We start from the raw sequence: 18,147 nt of genomic DNA, 5'->3' as shown, positions 1-18,147 counted from the left end.
ATAAAAAAAAATGACTTGGATTTATACAGAGTCTTATAGCACAGCATATATATTTTAATATAAATTGTTGGCCGAAAGATGTAAATAGATTAAAAATGCTGCTTTTGTAGATTATGAAAGTAAGTCCAGGCTTCTCAAACATTCAATAACTACAAGAGGAAATCAGTTGTTTCACGTGCAGAAATAAAGACGAACAATATACTTAATATAACAGACTGCAAATTATTATGCAGTATAAATTTTATGTTTCGTTTAAAGATGTTGATCCTTAAGATACAAAACGCATTCATATAGACTAACAGGTACACCACCAGCACATACCGCCAGATGGCAGTGTTGGTCTAATCTTGCAAAAAAAATAACGCAACATAGGAACAGGAGTAGACCATTCAGCCCCTCGAGTCTATTCCACCACTCAATTAGATCATGGTTGATCTGTACCTCAACTCCTTTTACCCGTCTTTGCTCCATAAACCTTGATACCCTCACCTAACAAAAATCTATCAATGTCTGTCTTGAAAATTTCAATTGACCAATATCCATGGTCTTTTGGGCGAGTGAGTTCCTGATTTCCACTATCCTTTGTGTGAAAAAGTGCTTCCTGATTTCACTCCTAAATGGGCTGGCTCTAATTTTAAGATTATGCCCTCTTGTTCTGGATTCTCCCGCCAGAGGAAATAGTTTCTCTGTATCGACCCTTTCCAATCGTTTTATCATTTTAAATCCCTCAATTAGATCATCCTCAACCTTTTAAACTCAGGCGAATACAAACCAAGTTTATGCAACTTGTCCTCATAATTAAACCCTTTAAGCCCTGATATTATTCTGGTGAATCTGCACTGTACCCCTTACAAAGCCAATATATCGTTTCTGAGTTTCACTGCCCAAAACTGAATGCAGCAGTCCAGGTGGGATCTGACCAAGGCTCTGTGCAACTGAAGCATCACTTCCTCACTTTTGAATTTCAACATCCTTGAGATAAAGGCTAACATTCCATTAGCCTTTTTGATTACTTAATTGTACCTGTGCACATATCTAATTAAAAGCTTCAAGCGTGCCATCATTATATTTATAACTTATTAAATCTCATGTCTGTTTTTATTTTTAACATTTTAAAGAAGTTGTTTGAATAAATTATCTATTTCCAACACTGAGTTGACGGTGTTCTTGCTTTTTAGACACTTTCTTAAACTATCCACCAGGTGGCATCATATTTGTTTTTTGTAGGAGAATTCTTTTTTCAAACCAATAATAGTTGGTTCAAAGTATAAATAAATATAAAGACCAACAAGTGTATAAAAAATTAATACATAATTTGTATTTAAGCTTCAGTAAATTGAGAAAACATGAAGCCTTGAAGGATGGAAAATTGAATAGATTCTGAGAAAGATAGATATTTTCTCAGGCAAAAGGTAGTCACACCTTTAAGAGTAAATGTTCTCCGAAGAAGAGACTCGTTCTGTGGGCAATCCTGTGTCTTGCACCACTCTGTTACATTTTTTCCAAGATAATCTCAGTATGAATTGTACTACACATACAGATAAATTATGAGGTCGCAAAGTTTAAATTGCAATTATGCACATATATCTGAACTTTGTATATAAGATAATCATATCTGTTTTCAAATATGAATTCCTTGTAGCTGACTATTACTGATAAAAGAATGGTATTTGGGTGCAAGTGGACTGATTCACTCATGAACAATTTGAATTCACTTTGTTAATGTCCGTCAGCTGTGGACAGTTAATTGTAATGGTGCGTTTTGGCCTCCAAAGTTGCCTTGAAACAAGAACAGCGGCTCCTTACTGTAAAGAAAAGGGGCAAATGTCAGTCCTCACAGTACTGGGGGACTGTGCCTGTTATACTGATTACATCAGCATTCAATCCACGCTGCTTAATGGTGCCCATCTTCAGACACACTATTTAAACTATTCCAGGTAGTGTCAGCTGTGGCTCAGTGGTAGCACTCTCACCTCTGAGTCAGGAAATTGTGGGTTCAAGTCTCACTCCACAGACTTAAGCACATAATCCAGGCTGACACGTCAGTGCTGTAGTGAGGGAGTGCTGCACTGTCAGAGATGCCGTCTTTCGGATGAGATGTTAGACACAGGCCCTGTCTGCCCTCTGAGGTGAACGTAAAAGATCCCACGGCACTATTTTGAACTAAGAGCAGGGGAGTTCTCCCTGGTGTCCTGGCCAATATTTATCCCACAACCAACATCACTAAAACAGATTATCTGGTCATTATCACATTGCTGTTTGTGGGACCTTGCTGTTTAACAAATTGGCTGACATGTTCCCGACATTACAACAGTGACTTCACTTCGAAAGTACTTAATTAGTTGTAAAGCACTTTTGGATGTCCTGAGGTCATGAACAATGTTATATAAATGCAAGTCTTTCTTTTACAGGTCAACAGCCGCTCTTAGTCTTTGGGCTGGTGCAGGTGAATGTGGGACAGTTCTGTTTTTTCCTCAGGTCCACCTCAAGTCACATTCTGCAATGAGTGAGCACAGGTCTGCTGTTCAATACTGTACTGGGCAGGCCTCCTGTTCAATACTGTATTGGGCAGGTCTGCTGTTCAATACTGTACTGATCAGGTCTGCTGTTCAATACTGTACTGAGCAGGCCTCCTGTTCAATAATGTACTGATGTGGAGATGCCGGTGATGGACTGGGGTTGACAATTGTAAACAATTTTACAACACCAAGTTATAGTCCAGCAATTTTATTTTAAATTCACAAGCTTTCGGAGACTTCCTCCTTCCTCAGGTAAATGTTTACCTGAGGAAGGAGGAAGTCTCCGAAAGCTTGTGAATTTAAAATAAAATTGCTGGACTATAACTTGGTGTTGTAAAATTGTTTACAATACTGTACTGGCAGGCCTCCTGTTCAATACTGTATTGGGCAGGTCTGCTGTTCAATACAGTACTGGGCAGGTCTGCTGTTCAATACTGTACTGGGCAGGTCTCTGTTCAATACTGTAATGGGCAGCTCTGCTGTTCAATACTGTACTGAGCAGGTCTGCTGTTCAATACTGTACTGGGCAGGTCTGCTGTTCAATACTGTACTGGGCAGGTCTGCTGTTCAATACTGTACTGAGCAGGTCTGCTGTTCAATACTGTACTGAACCAATCCATTCAATACTGTACTGAGCAGGTCTACTGATCAATACTGTACTGAGCAGGTCTGCTGTTCAATACTGTACTGGGCAGGTCTGCTGTTCAATACTGTACTGAGCAGGTGTGCAGTTCAATAATGTACTGGCAGGTCTGCTGTTTAATACTGTACTGAGCAGATCTGCTGTTCAATACTGTACTGGGCAGGTCTACTGTTCAATACTGTACTGGGCAGGTCTCTGTTCAGTACTGTACTGGGCAGGTCTCTGTTCACTACTGTACTGGGCAGGTCTGCTGTTCAATAATCTACTGAGCAGGTTTGTTGTTTAATACTGTACTGGGCAGGTCTGCTGTTCAATACTGTACTGATCAGGTCTCTGTTAAATACTGTACTGGGAAGGTCTGTTCAATACTGTACTGAGCAGATCTGTTCAATACTGTACTGAGCAGGCCTGCTGTTCAATACTGTACTGAGCAGATCTGTTCAGTACTGTACTGAGCAGGTCTCTGTTCAATACTGTACTGATCAGGTCTCTGTTAAATACTGTACTGGGAAGGTCTGTTCAATACTGTACTGAGCAGATCTGTTCAATACTGTACTGAGCAGGCCTGCTGTTCAATACTGTACTGAGCAGATCTGTTCAGTACTGTACTGAGCAGGTCTCTGTTCAATACTGTACTGAGCAGGTCTCTGTTCAATACTGTACAGAGCAGGTCTGCTGTTCAATATTGTACTGGGTAGGTCTGTTCAGTACTGTACTGGGCAGGTCTGCTGTTCAATACTGTACTGGGCAGGTCTCTGTTCAATACTGTACTGGGCAGATCTGTTGTTCAATACTGTACTGAGCAGATCTGCTGTTCAATACTGTACTGAGCAGGCCTGCTGTTCGATATTGTACTGAGCAGGCCTGCTGTTCGATACTGTACTGAGCAGGTCTCTGTTCAATACTGTACTGGGCAGGTCTCTGTTCAATACTGTACTGGGCAGATCTGTTGTTCAATACTGTACTGAGCAGATCTGCTGTTCAATACTGTACTGAGCAGGCCTGCTGTTCGATACTGTACTGAGCAGGTCTCTGTTCAATACTGTACTGGGCAGGTCTGCTGTTCAATGCTGCACTGAGCAGGTCTGCTGTTCAATACTGTACTGAGCAGGTCTGCTTTGCAATACTGTACTGGGCAGGTCTCTGTTCAATACTGTACTGGGCAGGTCTGCTGTTCAATGCTGTACTGAGCAGGTCTGCTTTTCAATACTGTACTGGGCAGGTCTCTGTTCAATACTGTACTGAGCAGATCTGTTCAGTACTGTACTGAGCAGGTCTCTGTTCAATACTGTACTGAGCAGATCTGTTCAGTACTGTACTGAGCAGGTCTCTGTTCATTACTGTACTGGGCAGGTCTGCTGTTCAATATTGTACTGGGCAGGTCTGTTCAATACTGTACTGAGCAAGTCTCTGTTCAATACTGTACTGAGCAGATCTGTTCAGTACTGTACTGAGCAGGTCTCTGTTCAATGCTGTACTGAGCAGGTCTGCTGTTCAATATTGTACTGGGCAGATCTGTTGTTCAATGCTGTACTGAGCAGGCCTGCTGTTCAATACTGTACTGAGCAGATCTGCTGTTCAATACTGTACTGAGCAGGTCTCTGTTCAATACTGTACTGAGCAGGTCTCTGTTCAATACTGTACTGAGCAGGCCTGCTGTTCAATACTGTACTGAGCAGGCCTGCTGTTCAATACTGTACTGAGCAGGTCTCTGTTCAATACTGTACTGAGCAGGCCTGCTGTTCAATACTGTACTGAGCAGATCTGTTCAGTACTGTACTGAGCAGGTCTCTGTTCAATACTATACTGAGCAGGTCTCTGTTCAATACTGTACTGAGCAGATTTGTTCAGTACTGTACTGAGCAGGTCTCTGTTCAATACTGTACTGGGCAGGTCTGCTGTTCAATGCTGTACTGAGCAGGTCTGCTGTTCAATACTGTACTGGGCAGGTCTCTGTTCAATACTGTACTGGGCAGGTCTCTGTTCAATACTGTAATGAGCAGGTCTGTTCAATACTGTACTGGGCAGGTCTGATCAATACTGTACTGAGCAGGTATGCTTTTAATTACTGTACTGGGCAGGTCTCTGTTCAGTACTGTACTGGGCAGGTCTCTGTTCAATACTGTACTGGGCAGGTCTCTGTTCAATACTGTACTGGGCAGGTCTCTGTTCAATACTGTACTGGGCAGATCTGCTGTTCAATACTGTACTGAGCAGGCCTGCTGTTCAATACTGTACTGAGCAGGTCTATGTTCAATACTGTACTGGGCAGATCTGCTGTTCAATACTCTTCTGAGCAGGTTTGTTGTTCAATACTGTACTGGGCAGGTCTGCTGTTCAATACTGTACTGTGCAGGCCTGCTGTTCAATACTGTACTGAGCAGGTCTGCTGTTCAATACTGTACTGGGCAGGTCTCTGTTGAATACTGTACTGAGCAGGTCTGTTCAATACTGTACTGGGCAGGTCTGCTGTTCAATACTGTACTGTGCAGGCCTGCTGTTCAATACTGTACTGAGCAGGTCTCTGTTCAATACTGTACTGGGCAGGTCTGTTCAATACTGTACTGAGCAGGTCTGCTGTTCAATACTGTACTGGGCAGGTCTGTTGTTCAATACTGTACTGAGCAGGTCTCTGTTCAATACTGCACTGGACAGGTCTCTGTTCAATACTGTACTGGGCAGATCTGCTGTTCAATACTGTACTGAGCAGGCCTGCTGTTCAATACTGTACTGGGCAGGTCTCTGTTCAGTACTGTACTGAGCAGGTCTCTGTTCAATGCTGTACTGGGCAGATCTGCTGTTCAATACTCTACTGAGCAGGTTTGTTGTTCAATACTGTACTGGGCAGGTCTGCTGTTCAATACTGTACTGTGCAGGCCTGCTATTCAATACTGTACTGTGCAGGCCTGCTGTTCAATACTGTACTGAGCAGGTCTGCTGTTCAATACTGTACTGGGCAGGTCGGTTCAATACTGTACTGAGCAGGTCTGTGTTGAATACTGTACTGAGCAGGTTGGCTGTTCAATATTGTACTGGGCAAGTCTGTTCAATACTGTACTGAGCAGATCTGCTGTTCAATACTGTACTGGGCAGGTCTGCTGTTCATACTGTGCTGGGCAGGTCTGCTGTTCAATACTGTACTGGGCAGGTCTGCTGTTCAATACTGTACTGGGCAGGTCTGCTGTTCATACTGTGCTGGGCAGGTCTTCTGTTCAATACTGTACTGGGCAGGTCTACTGTTCAATACTGTACTGGGCAGGTCTGCTGTTCAATACTGTACTGGGCAGGTCTGCTGTTCAATACTGTACTGGGCAGGTCTGCTGTTCAATATTGTACTTGGCAGGTCTGCTGTTCAATACTGTACTGAGCAGATCTGCTGTTCAATACTGTACTGAGCAGGCCTGCTGTTCAATACTGAACTGGGCAGGTATCTGTTCAGTACTGTACTGAGCAGGTCTCTGTTCAATACTATACTGGGCAGGTCTGCTGTTCAATACTGCACTGGGCAGGTCTCTGTTCAGTACTGTACTGAGCAGGTCTCTGTTCAGTACTGTACAGAGCAGGGCTCTGTTCAGTACTGTACTGAGCAGGCCTGCTGTTCAATACTGTACTGGGCAGGTCTCTGTTCAATACTGTACTGGGCAGGTCTCTGTTCAATACTGTACTGGGCAGATCTGCTGTTCAGTACTGTACTGAGCAGGCCTGCTGTTCAATACTGTACTGGGCAGGTCTCTGTTCAGTGCTGTACTGAGCAGGTCTCTGTTCAATACTGTCCTGGGCTGGTCTGCTGTTCAATGCTGTGCTGAGCAGGCCTGCTGTTCAATACTTTACTGGGCAGGTCACTGTTCAATACTGTACTGGGCAGGTCTCTGTTCAATACTGTACTGGGCAGCTCTCTGTTCAATACTGTACTGGGCAGATCTGCTGTTCAATACTCTACTGAGCAGGTTTGATGTTCAATACTGTACTGGGCAGGTCTGCTGTTCAATACTGTACTGGGCAGGTCTGTTCAATACTGTACTGGGCAGGTCTGCTGTTCAATACTGTACTGGGCAGGTCAGTTCAATACTGTACTGAGCAGGTCTGTGTTCAATACTGTACTGAGCAGGTTGGCTGTTCAATATTGTACTGGGCAATTCTGTTCAATACTGTACTGAGCAGGACTGTTCAGTACTGTACTGGGCAGGTCTGCTGTTCAATACTGTACTGAGCAGGTCTGTTCAATACTGTGCTGGGCAGGTCTGATGTTCAATATTGTACTGGGCAAGTCTGTTCAATACTGTACTGAGCAGGTCTGTTCAATACTGTACTGGGCAGGTCTACTGTTCAATACTGTACTGGGCAGGTCTGTTCAATACTGTACTGGGCAGGTCTGTGTTCAATACTGTACTGAGCAGGTCTGTGTTCAATACTGTACTGAGCAGGTCTGCTGTTCAATATTGTACTCGGCAAGTCTGTTCAATACTGTACTGAGCAGGTATCTGTTCAATACTGTACTGGGCAGGTCTGCTGTTCAATACTGTACTGAGCAGGCCTGCTGTTCAATATTGTACTGGGCAAGTCTGTTCAATACTGTACTGAGCAGGTCTGTTCAATACTGTACTGGGCAGGTCTGTGTTCAATACTGTACTGAGCAGGTCTGTGTTCAATACTGTACTGAGCAGGTCTGCTGTTCAATATTGTACTCGGCAAGTCTGTTCAATACTGTACTGAGCAGGTATCTGTTCAATACTGTACTGAGCAGGTCTGTTCAATACTGTGCTGGGCAGGTCTGATGTTCAATATTGTACTGGGCAAGTCTGTTCAATACTGTACTGAGCAGGTCTGTTCAATACTGTACTGGGCAGGTCTGTGTTCAATACTGTACTGAGCAGGTCTGTGTTCAATACTGTACTGAGCAGGCCTGCTGTTCAATATTGTACTCGGCAAGTCTGTTCAATACTGTACTGAGCAGGTATCTGTTCAATACTGTACTGAGCAGGTCTGTTCAATACTGTGCTGGGCAGGTCTGATGTTCAATATTGTACTGGGCAAGTCTGTTCAATACTGTACTGAGCAGGTCTGTTCAATACTGTACTGGGCAGGTCTGTGTTCAATACTGTACTGAGCAGGTCTGTGTTCAATACTGTACTGAGCAGGTCTGCTGTTCAATATTGTACTCGGCAAGTCTGTTCAATACTGTACTGAGCAGGTATCTGTTCAATACTGTACTGAGCAGGTCTGTTCAATACTGTGCTGGGCAGGTCTGATATTCAATATTGTACTGGGCAAGTCTGTTCAATACTGTACTGAGCAGGTCTGTTCAATACTGTACTGAGCAGGTCTGTGTTCAATACTGTACTGAGCAGGTCTGTGTTCAATACTGTACTGAGCAGGTCTGCTGTTCAATATTGTACTCGGCAAGTCTGTTCAATACTGTACTGAGCAGGTATCTGTTCAATACTGTACTGAGCAGGTCTGTTCAATACTGTGCTGGGCAGGTCTGATGTTCAATATTGTACTGGGCAAGTCTGTTCAATACTGTACTGAGCAGGTCTGTTCAATACTGTACTGGGCAGGTCTGTGTTCAATACTGTACTGAGCAGGTCTGTGTTCAATACTGTACTGAGCAGGTCTGCTGTTCAATATTGTACTCGGCAAGTCTGTTCAATACTGTACTGAGCAGGTATCTGTTCAATACTGTACTGAGCAGGTCTGTTCAATACTATGCTGGGCAGGTCTGATGTTCAATATTGTACTGGGCAAGTCTGTTCAATACTGTACTGGGCAGGTCTCTGTTCAATACTGTACTGGGCAGCTCTCTGTTCAATACTGTACTGGGCAGATCTGCTGTTCAATACTCTACTGAGCAGGTTTGATGTTCAATACTGTACTGGGCAGGTCTGCTGTTCAATACTGTACTGGGCAGGTCTGTTCAATACTGTACTGGGCAGGTCTGCTGTTCAATACTGTACTGGGCAGGTCAGTTCAATACTGTACTGAGCAGGTCTGTGTTCAATACTGTACTGAGCAGGTTGGCTGTTCAATATTGTACTGGGCAATTCTGTTCAATACTGTACTGAGCAGGACTGTTCAGTACTGTACTGGGCAGGTCTGCTGTTCAATACTGTACTGAGCAGGTCTGTTCAATACTGTGCTGGGCAGGTCTGATGTTCAATATTGTACTGGGCAAGTCTGTTCAATACTGTACTGAGCAGGTCTGTTCAATACTGTACTGGGCAGGTCTACTGTTCAATATTGTACTCGGCAAGTCTGTTCAATACTGTACTGAGCAGGTATCTGTTCAATACTGTACTGAGCAGGTCTGTTCAGTACTGTGCTGGGCAGGTCTGCTGTTCAATACTGTACTGGGCAGGTCTGCTGTTCAATACTGTACTGGGCAGGTCTGCTGTTCAATACTGTACTGAGCAGGTCTGCTGTTCAATACTCTACTGGGCAGTTCTGCTGTTCAATACTGTACTGGGCAGTTCTGCTGTTCAATATTGTACTTGGCAGGTCTGCTGTTCAATACTGTACTGAGCAGATCTGCTGTTCAATACTGTACTGAGCAGGCCTGCTGTTCAATACTGTACTGGGCAGGTCTGCTGTTCAATACTGTACTGGGCAGATCTGCTGTTCAATACTGTACTGGGCAGGTCTGCTGTTCAATACTGTACTGGGCAGGTCTCTGTTCCATACTGTACTGGGCAGGTCTGTTCAATACTGTACTGAGCAGGTCTGCTGTTCAATACTGTACTGAGCAGGTATGCTGTTCAATATTGTACTGGGCAGGTCTGTTCAATACTGTACTGAGCAGGTCTGTTCAATACTGTACTGAGCAAGTCTGCTTTTCAATACTGTACTGGGCAGGTCTCTTTTCAGTACTGTACTGGGCAGGTCTGTTCAATACTGTACTGAGCAGGCCTGCTGTTCAATACTGTACTGGGCAGGTCTCTGTTCAGTACTGTACTGGGCAGGTCTGATGTTCAATACTGTACTGAGCAGTTCTGCTGTTCAATACTGTACTGGGCTGGTCTTCTGTTCAATATTGTACTGGGCAGGTCTTCTGTTCAATATTGTACTTGGCAGGTCTGCTGTTCAATACTGTACTGAGCAGATCTGCTGTTCAATGCTGTACTGAGCAGGCCTGCTGTTTAATACTGTACTGAGCAGGTCTCCGTTCAATACTGTACTGGGCAGGTCTGTTCAATACTGTACTGAGCAGGTCTGCTGTTCAATACTGTACTGAGCAGGTCTGCTGTTCAATATTGTACTGGGCAGGTCTGTTTAATACTGTGCTGAGCAGGTCTGTTCAATACCGTGCTGAGCAGGTCAGTTCAATACTGTACTGGGCAGATCTGTTGTTCAATACTCTACTGAGCAGGTTTGTTGTTCAATACTGTACTGGGCAGGTCTCTGTTCAGTACTGTACTGGGCAGGTCTCTGTTCAGTACTGTACTGAGCAGGTCTCTGTTCAATACTGTACTGGGCTGGTCTGCTGTTCAATACTGTGCTGAGCAGGCCTGCTGTTCAATACTGTACTGGGCTGGTCTCTGTTCAGTACTGTACTGAGCAGGTCTCTGTTCAATACTGTACTGGGCAGGTCTCTGTTCAATACTGTACTGGGCAGATCTGCTGTTCAATACTGTGATGTGCAGGCCTGCTGTTCAATACTGTACTGGGCTGGTCTCTGTTCAGTACTGTACTGAGCAGGTCTCTGTTCAATACTGTACTGGGCAGGTCTCTGTTCAATACTGTACTGGGCAGATCTGCTGTTCAATACTGTACTGAGCAGGTCTGCTGTTCAATACTGTCCTGGGCAGGTCTGTTCAATACTCTACTGAGCAGGTTTGTTGTTCAATACTGTGCTGAGCAGTTCTGCTGTTCAATTCTGTCCTGGGCAGGTCTGTTCAATACTGTACTGAGCAGGTCTGTGTTCAATACTGTACTGAGCAGGTCTGCTGTTCAATATTGTACTGGGCAAGTCTGTTCAATACTGTACTGAGCAGGTCTGTTCAATACTGTACTGGGCAGATCTGCTGTTCAATACTCTACTGAGCAGGTTTGTTGTTCAATACTGTACTGAGCAGGTCTGCTGTTCAATACTGTACTGTGCAGGCCTGCTGTTCAATACTGTGCTGAGCAGTTCTGCTGTTCAATACTGTACTGGGCAGGTCTGTTCAATACTGTACTGGGCAGGTCTGCTGTTCAATACTGTACTGAGCAGGTCTGTTCAATACTGTACTGGGCAGGTCTGCTGTTCAATATTGTACTGGGCATGTCTGTTCAATACTGTACTGAGCAGGTCTGTTCAATACTGTACTGGGCAGGTCTCTGTTCAATACTGTACTGGGCAGATCTGCTGTTCAATACTCTACTGAGCAGGTTTGTTGTTCAATACTGTACTGGGCAGGTCTGCTGTTCAATACTGTACTGTGCAAGCCTGCTGTTCAATACTGTACTGAGCAGGTCTGCTGTTCAATACTGTACTGAGCAGGTCTCTGTTCCATACTGTACTGGGCAGGTCTGTTCAATACTGTACTGAGCAGGTCTGCTGTTCAATATTTTACTGGGCAGGTCTGTTCAATACTGTACTGAGCAGGTCTGTTCAATACTGTACTGGGCAGGCCTGTTCAATACTGTACTGAGCAAGTCTGCTTTTCAATACTGTACTGGGCAGGTCTCTGTTCAATACTGTACTGGGCAGGTCTCTGTTCAATACTGTACTGGGCAGGTTTGTTGTTCAATACTGTACTGGGCAGGTCGGTTCAATACTGTACTGAGCAGGCCTGCTATTCAGTACTGTACTGGGCAGGTCTCTGTTCAATACTGTACTGGGCAGGTCTGCTGTTCAATACTGTACTGGGCAGGTCTGCTGTTCAATACTGTACTGAGCAGGTCTGCTGTTCAATATTGTACTTGGCAGGTCTGCTGTTCAATACTGTACTGAGCAGATCTGCTGTTCAATGCTGTACTGAGCAGGCCTGCTGTTTAATACTGCATTGGGCAGGTCTCTGTTCAGTACTGTACTGAGCAGGTCTCCGTTCAATACTTTACTGGGCAGGTCTGTTCAATACTCTACTGAGCAGGTCTGCTGTTCAATACTGTACTGAGCAGGTCTGCTGTTCAATATTGTACTGGGCAGGTCTGTTTAATACTGTGCTGAGCAGGTCTGTTCAATACTGTACTGGGCAGGTCTGTTGTTCAATACTCTACTGAGCAGGTTTGTTGTTCAATACTGTACTGGGCTGGTCTCTGTTCAGTACTGTACTGAGCAGGTCTCTGTTCAATACTGTACTGGGCAGGTCTCTGTTCAGTACTGTACTGAGCAGGTCTCTGTTCAATACTGTACTGGGCAGATCTGCTGTTCAATACTGTACTGAGCAGGCCTGCTGTTTAATACTGTACTGAGCAGGTCTCCGTTCAATACTGTACTGGGCAGGTCTGTTCAATACTGTACTGAGCAGGTCTGCTGTTCAATACTGTACTGAGCAGGTCTGCTGTTCAATATTGTACTGGGCAGGTCTGTTTAATACTGTGCTGAGCAGGTCTGTTCAATACCGTGCTGAGCAGGTCTGTTCAATACTGTACTGGGCAGATCTGTTGTTCAATACTCTACTGAGCAGGTTTGTTGTTCAATACTGTACTGGGCAGGTCTCTGTTCAGTACTGTACTGGGCAGGTCTCTGTTCAGTACTGTACTGAGCAGGTCTCTGTTCAATACTGTACTGGGCTGGTCTGCTGTTCAATACTGTACTGAGCAGGTCTCTGTTCAATACTGTACTGGGCAGGTCTCTGTTCAATACTGTACTGGGCAGATCTGCTGTTCAATACTGTGATGTGCAGGCCTGCTGTTCAATACTGAACTGGGCTGGTCTCTGTTCAGTACTGTACTGAGCAGGTCTCTGTTCAATACTGTACTGGGCAGGTCTCTGTTCAATACTGTACTGGGCAGATCTGCTGTTCAATACTCTACTGAGCAGGTTTGTTGTTCAATACTGTACTGAGCAGGTCTGCTGTTCAATACTGTCCTGGGCAGGTCTGTTCAATACTCTACTGAGCAGGTTTGTTGTTCAATACTGTGCTGAGCAGTTCTGCTGTTCAATTCTGTCCTGGGCAGGTCTGTTCAATACTGTACTGAGCAGGTCTGTGTTCAATACTGTACTGAGCAGGTCTGCTGTTCAATATTGTACTGGGCAAGTCTGTTCAATACTGTACTGAGCAGGTCTGTTCAATACTGTACTGGGCAGATCTGCTGTTCAATACTCTACTGAGCAGGTTTGTTGTTCAATACTGTACTGAGCAGGTCTGCTGTTCAATACTGTACTGTGCAGGCCTGCTGTTCAATACTGTGCTGAGCAGTTCTGCTGTTCAATACTGTACTGGGCAGGTCTGTTCAATACTGTACTGGGCAGGTCTGCTGTTCAATACTGTACTGAGCAGGTCTGTTCAATACTGTACTGGGCAGGTCTGCTGTTCAATATTGTACTGGGCATGTCTGTTCAATACTGTACTGAGCAGGTCTGTTCAATACTGTACTGGGCAGGTCTCTGTTCAATACTGTACTGGGCAGATCTGCTGTTCAATACTCTACTGAGCAGGTTTGTTGTTCAATACTGTACTGGGCAGGTCTGCTGTTCAATACTGTACTGTGCAAGCCTGCTGTTCAATACTGTACTGAGCAGGTCTGCTGTTCAATACTGTACTGAGCAGGTCTCTGTTCCATACTGTACTGGGCAGGTCTGTTCAATACTGTACTGAGCAGGTCTGCTGTTCAATATTTTACTGGGCAGGTCTGTTCAATACTGTACTGAGCAGGTCTGTTCAATGCTGTACTGGGCAGGCCTGTTCAATACTGTACTGAGCAAGTCTGCTTTTCAATACTGTACTGGGCAGGTCTCTGTTCAATACTGTACTGGGCAGGTCTCTGTTCAATACTGTACTGGGCAGGTTTGTTGTTCAATACTGTACTGGGCAGGTCGGTTCAATACTGTACTGAGCAGGCCTGCTGTTCAGTACTGTACTGGGCAGGTCTCTGTTCAATACTGTACTGGGCAGGTCTGCTGTTCAATACTGTACTGGGCAGGTCTGCTGTTCAATACTGTACTGAGCAGGTCTGCTGTTCAATACTGTACTGGGCAGGTCTGCTGTTCAATATTGTACTTGGCAGGTCTGCTGTTCAATACTGTACTGAGCAGATCTGCTGTTCAATGCTGTACTGAGCAGGCCTGCTGTTTAATACTGCATTGGGCAGGTCTCTGTTCAGTACTGTACTGAGCAGGTCTCCGTTCAATACTTTACTGGGCAGGTCTGTTCAATACTCTACTGAGCAGGTCTGCTGTTCAATACTGTACTGAGCAGGTCTGCTGTTCAATATTGTACTGGGCAGGTCTGTTTAATACTGTGCTGAGCAGGTCTGTTCAATACTGTACTGGGCAGGTCTGTTGTTCAATACTCTACTGAGCAGGTTTGTTGTTCAATACTGTACTGGGCTGGTCTCTGTTCAGTACTGTACTGAGCAGGTCTCTGTTCAATACTGTACTGGGCAGGTCTCTGTTCAGTACTGTACTGAGCAGGTCTCTGTTCAATACTGTACTGGGCAGATCTGCTGTTCAATACTGTGCTGAGCAGGCCTGCTGTTCAATACTGTACTGGGCTGGTCTCTGTTCAGTACTGTACTGAGCAGGTCTCTGTTCAATACTGTACTGTGCTGGTCTCTGTTCAATACTTTACTGAGCAGATTTGTTGTTCAATACTGTACTGAGCAGGTCTGCTGTTCAATACTGTACTGTGCAGGCCTGCTGTTCAATACTGTACTGAGCAGTTCTGCTGTTCAATACTGTACTGGGCAGGTCTCTGTTGAATACTGTACTGAGCAGGTCTCTGTTCAATTCTGTCCTGGGCATGTCTGTTCAATACTGTACTGAGCAGGTCTGTGTTCAATACTGTACTGAGCAGGTCTGCTGTTCAATATTGTACTGGGCAAGTCTGTTCAATACTGTACTGAGCAGGTCTGTTCAATACTGTACTGGGCAGGTCTGCTGTTCAATATTGTACTGGGCATGTCTGTTCAATACTGTACTGAGCAGGTCTGTTCAATACTGTACTGGTCAGGTCTGCTGTTCAATACTGTACTGAGCAGGTCTGTTCAATACTGTACTGAGCAGGTCTCTTCAATACTGTACTGGGCAGGTATCTGTTCAATACTGTACTGGGCAGGTATCTGTTCAATACTGTACTGAGCAGGTCTCTGTTCAATACTGTACTGAGCAGGTCTCTGTTCAATACTGTAATGTGGAGATGCCGGTGATGGACTGGGGTTGACAATACTGTACTGAGGAGGTCTCTGTTCAATACTGTACCAGGCAGGTCTCTGTTCAATACTGTACTGGGCAGATCTGTTCAATACTGTACTGGGCAGGTCTGCTGTTTCTACTGATAATTGATGACCTGTTATGGAAATCCAGAGCTCTGTATGTTTTCACTTGCCATTGTTAATGGGTGACCAAGGTGATACCATTTGTAATGCACTTCTATCATAGATGTGAAAAGTTTTAATTTTTTCTTCTGAATCAGGGGTTACCTTGTGCCTAAACAGAACAATGGTCCAGTAAACATGTAAGGGTGAAATTACTCTAATAACATAAATCGAGAATACTTATTTATCTGTAATGGATGGACCATGAATGAAATTGAGTTTCAAAAATCGCATTTGAATGTCACACTTTATAATTTCATTAATGATCAATTACAGAAAAAAACTGGTGTTCTGTTGATTTTTAAAATTAAAACAGAGGTTTCACCCCATTGTCTTACGATTGGGAGTATGGAGTGATGGGACAGTTTCAAACCCACTCACTCCACCGAGCTTCCAATCTCAGTTGTGTTACTGTGGGAGGCACTAAATTGAAGCCGGTAACTGAGTGATGTATCCCAGAGAACCTATCTTTAAATGGAGTCCCAGCCGACACTGAACATTCACTCACATTGAAGCACTGTGATTGGCTTCTGAGATGCTGATCGCGGCTCAATACAATGAGAGATGGCTGAAGGCAGACCGGCCACATACTCCAGACTAGACTCAACGCAGCAAGTCTCCTGCTAGCCGCCTTGTTTCTGAAAGGTTAGCATTTCTACCAGCTAGCTGAAGTTACAAACAATTTTTTTTACACTGTTCATGTGGAGAGTTACTTGAAATTGAAGGTACTTCCCTCAGAGTATTGTTCTGACGTGATGAATGTCATGCAGGGACATTTAATGGGAAAGACAAACATTGCTGTCTGGAGACCCTGACCCTTGACACAGCATCAAATTTATTTGTAGCACAGACAGCAGAGGGCATGTCTAACCCACCATGGCTTTACAATAACCAACATTTTGAATGCTTACTGCAGCACCGGAGTGTGATCAATTCATCATGATCTTTACTGCAAGTAGATGCACTGCTTATATTGCAGTCAGCACTGAGACCGCAGTGCTTGCTGTTATCTTTGCCTTGCCACCAGGGGCTAAGTTTGGAAAGTTAGTCTTTATTCTTTACAGACCAGTAAACAAACTATAGTTTAGTACTTGAAGCACTTGCTTTAATCAGAGTAAGTACACATACTTAGATACCCCTCATAAAAAAACTGTTATTAACATTTAGAATTGTAAACAATTTTACAACACCAAGTTATAGTCCAACAAATTTATTTTAAATTCCACAAGCTTTCGGAGGCTTCCTCCTTCCTCAGGTGAACGGTGTGGAAAAACCATTTTCCACACCGTTCACCTGAGGAAGGAGGAAGCCTCCGAAAGCTTGTGGAATTTAAAATAAATTTGTTGGACTATAACTTGGTGTTGTAAAATTGTTTACAATTGTCAACCCCAGTCCATCACCGGCATCTCCACATCATTAACATTTAGCACAGAGTTATCTTTCAAAGTCTTTGAGAGTCCCACACCCTTTGAAGAATGTCAATTACTTCCTGATTGTCACATGTGGTATGAAGTTCTATCCAAACAAAATCTAACACAGTATCTGTGATATAATTGCTTTTAACTCTAATTTTTCCGACTTTATTTGTGTATTGTATGAGGTGATCACAGGACAGGACTTGTGTTGTGGGAACAGCATATCCACTATGGATTACAGATGGTAAGAAACACGGTGCATTGTACAGTAGGAAGGTACCAAAGTATTCAGGTGACATTGGAAATGTATGCTTGACTATGTTCTCAGTAAAACCAAATATGCTAAATTGATTAATTCCTTTAAAAAAGAGCCAGATAAATTTCTGGTTAACAATAATATTGAAGGATATATAGATAAGTATAAAAAAGACTTGCATTTATCTACTGTCTTATCATGCCTCTCAAAGCAACTCATGTAATTAATTATTTTTGAAGGACAGTGATTATTATGTAGGCAAATATGACAGCCATTTTGTACAAACAGCATTGAGGTGAATGACCAATTAACCTGATTCTTTTTTATATTCGTTCTTGGGATGTGGATGATGTTAGCAAAGCTGCATTATTGCCCATCCGTAGTTGTCCTGAGAAGGTGATGGGTCTTTTCCTTGAACCTCTGCAGTCCTGTGGTGATGGTGCTCCCACATTGATGTTAGGTAGGGAATACCAGGATTCTGACTCAGCGACGATGGAGGAACGCCGATATATGTCGAAGCCAGGATGGTGTGTGACTAGGAGGGGAACTTGTTCTCACAACATTGCTGGTCTTCTTCTTGGTGGTGGAGGTCTCAGGGGAGGGAGGTGTTGTTGAAGTAGCCTTGGTGAGTTGCTGCATTGCATCCTGTAAATTGTATATACTGCAGCCACAGTGTGTCTGTAGTGGAGGGGCAGATGTTGATTCCTGTGGCAGGGGCATCAATCAAGTGAACTGCTCTGTCCTTGATAGCAGGTTTCTGGAATGTTGTTGCAGTTGCACCCATCCAGGCAAGTGGTGAATATTCCATCACACTCTTTACTTGAGCATTGTAGATAGTGAAGAGGCTTTGAGGGGTCA

Source organism: Heptranchias perlo, chromosome 33, assembly GCF_035084215.1.
Source record: "Heptranchias perlo isolate sHepPer1 chromosome 33, sHepPer1.hap1, whole genome shotgun sequence".
Classification (NCBI taxonomy): domain Eukaryota; kingdom Metazoa; phylum Chordata; class Chondrichthyes; order Hexanchiformes; family Hexanchidae; genus Heptranchias; species Heptranchias perlo.
Note: the sequence above shows the minus strand (reverse complement) of the source record.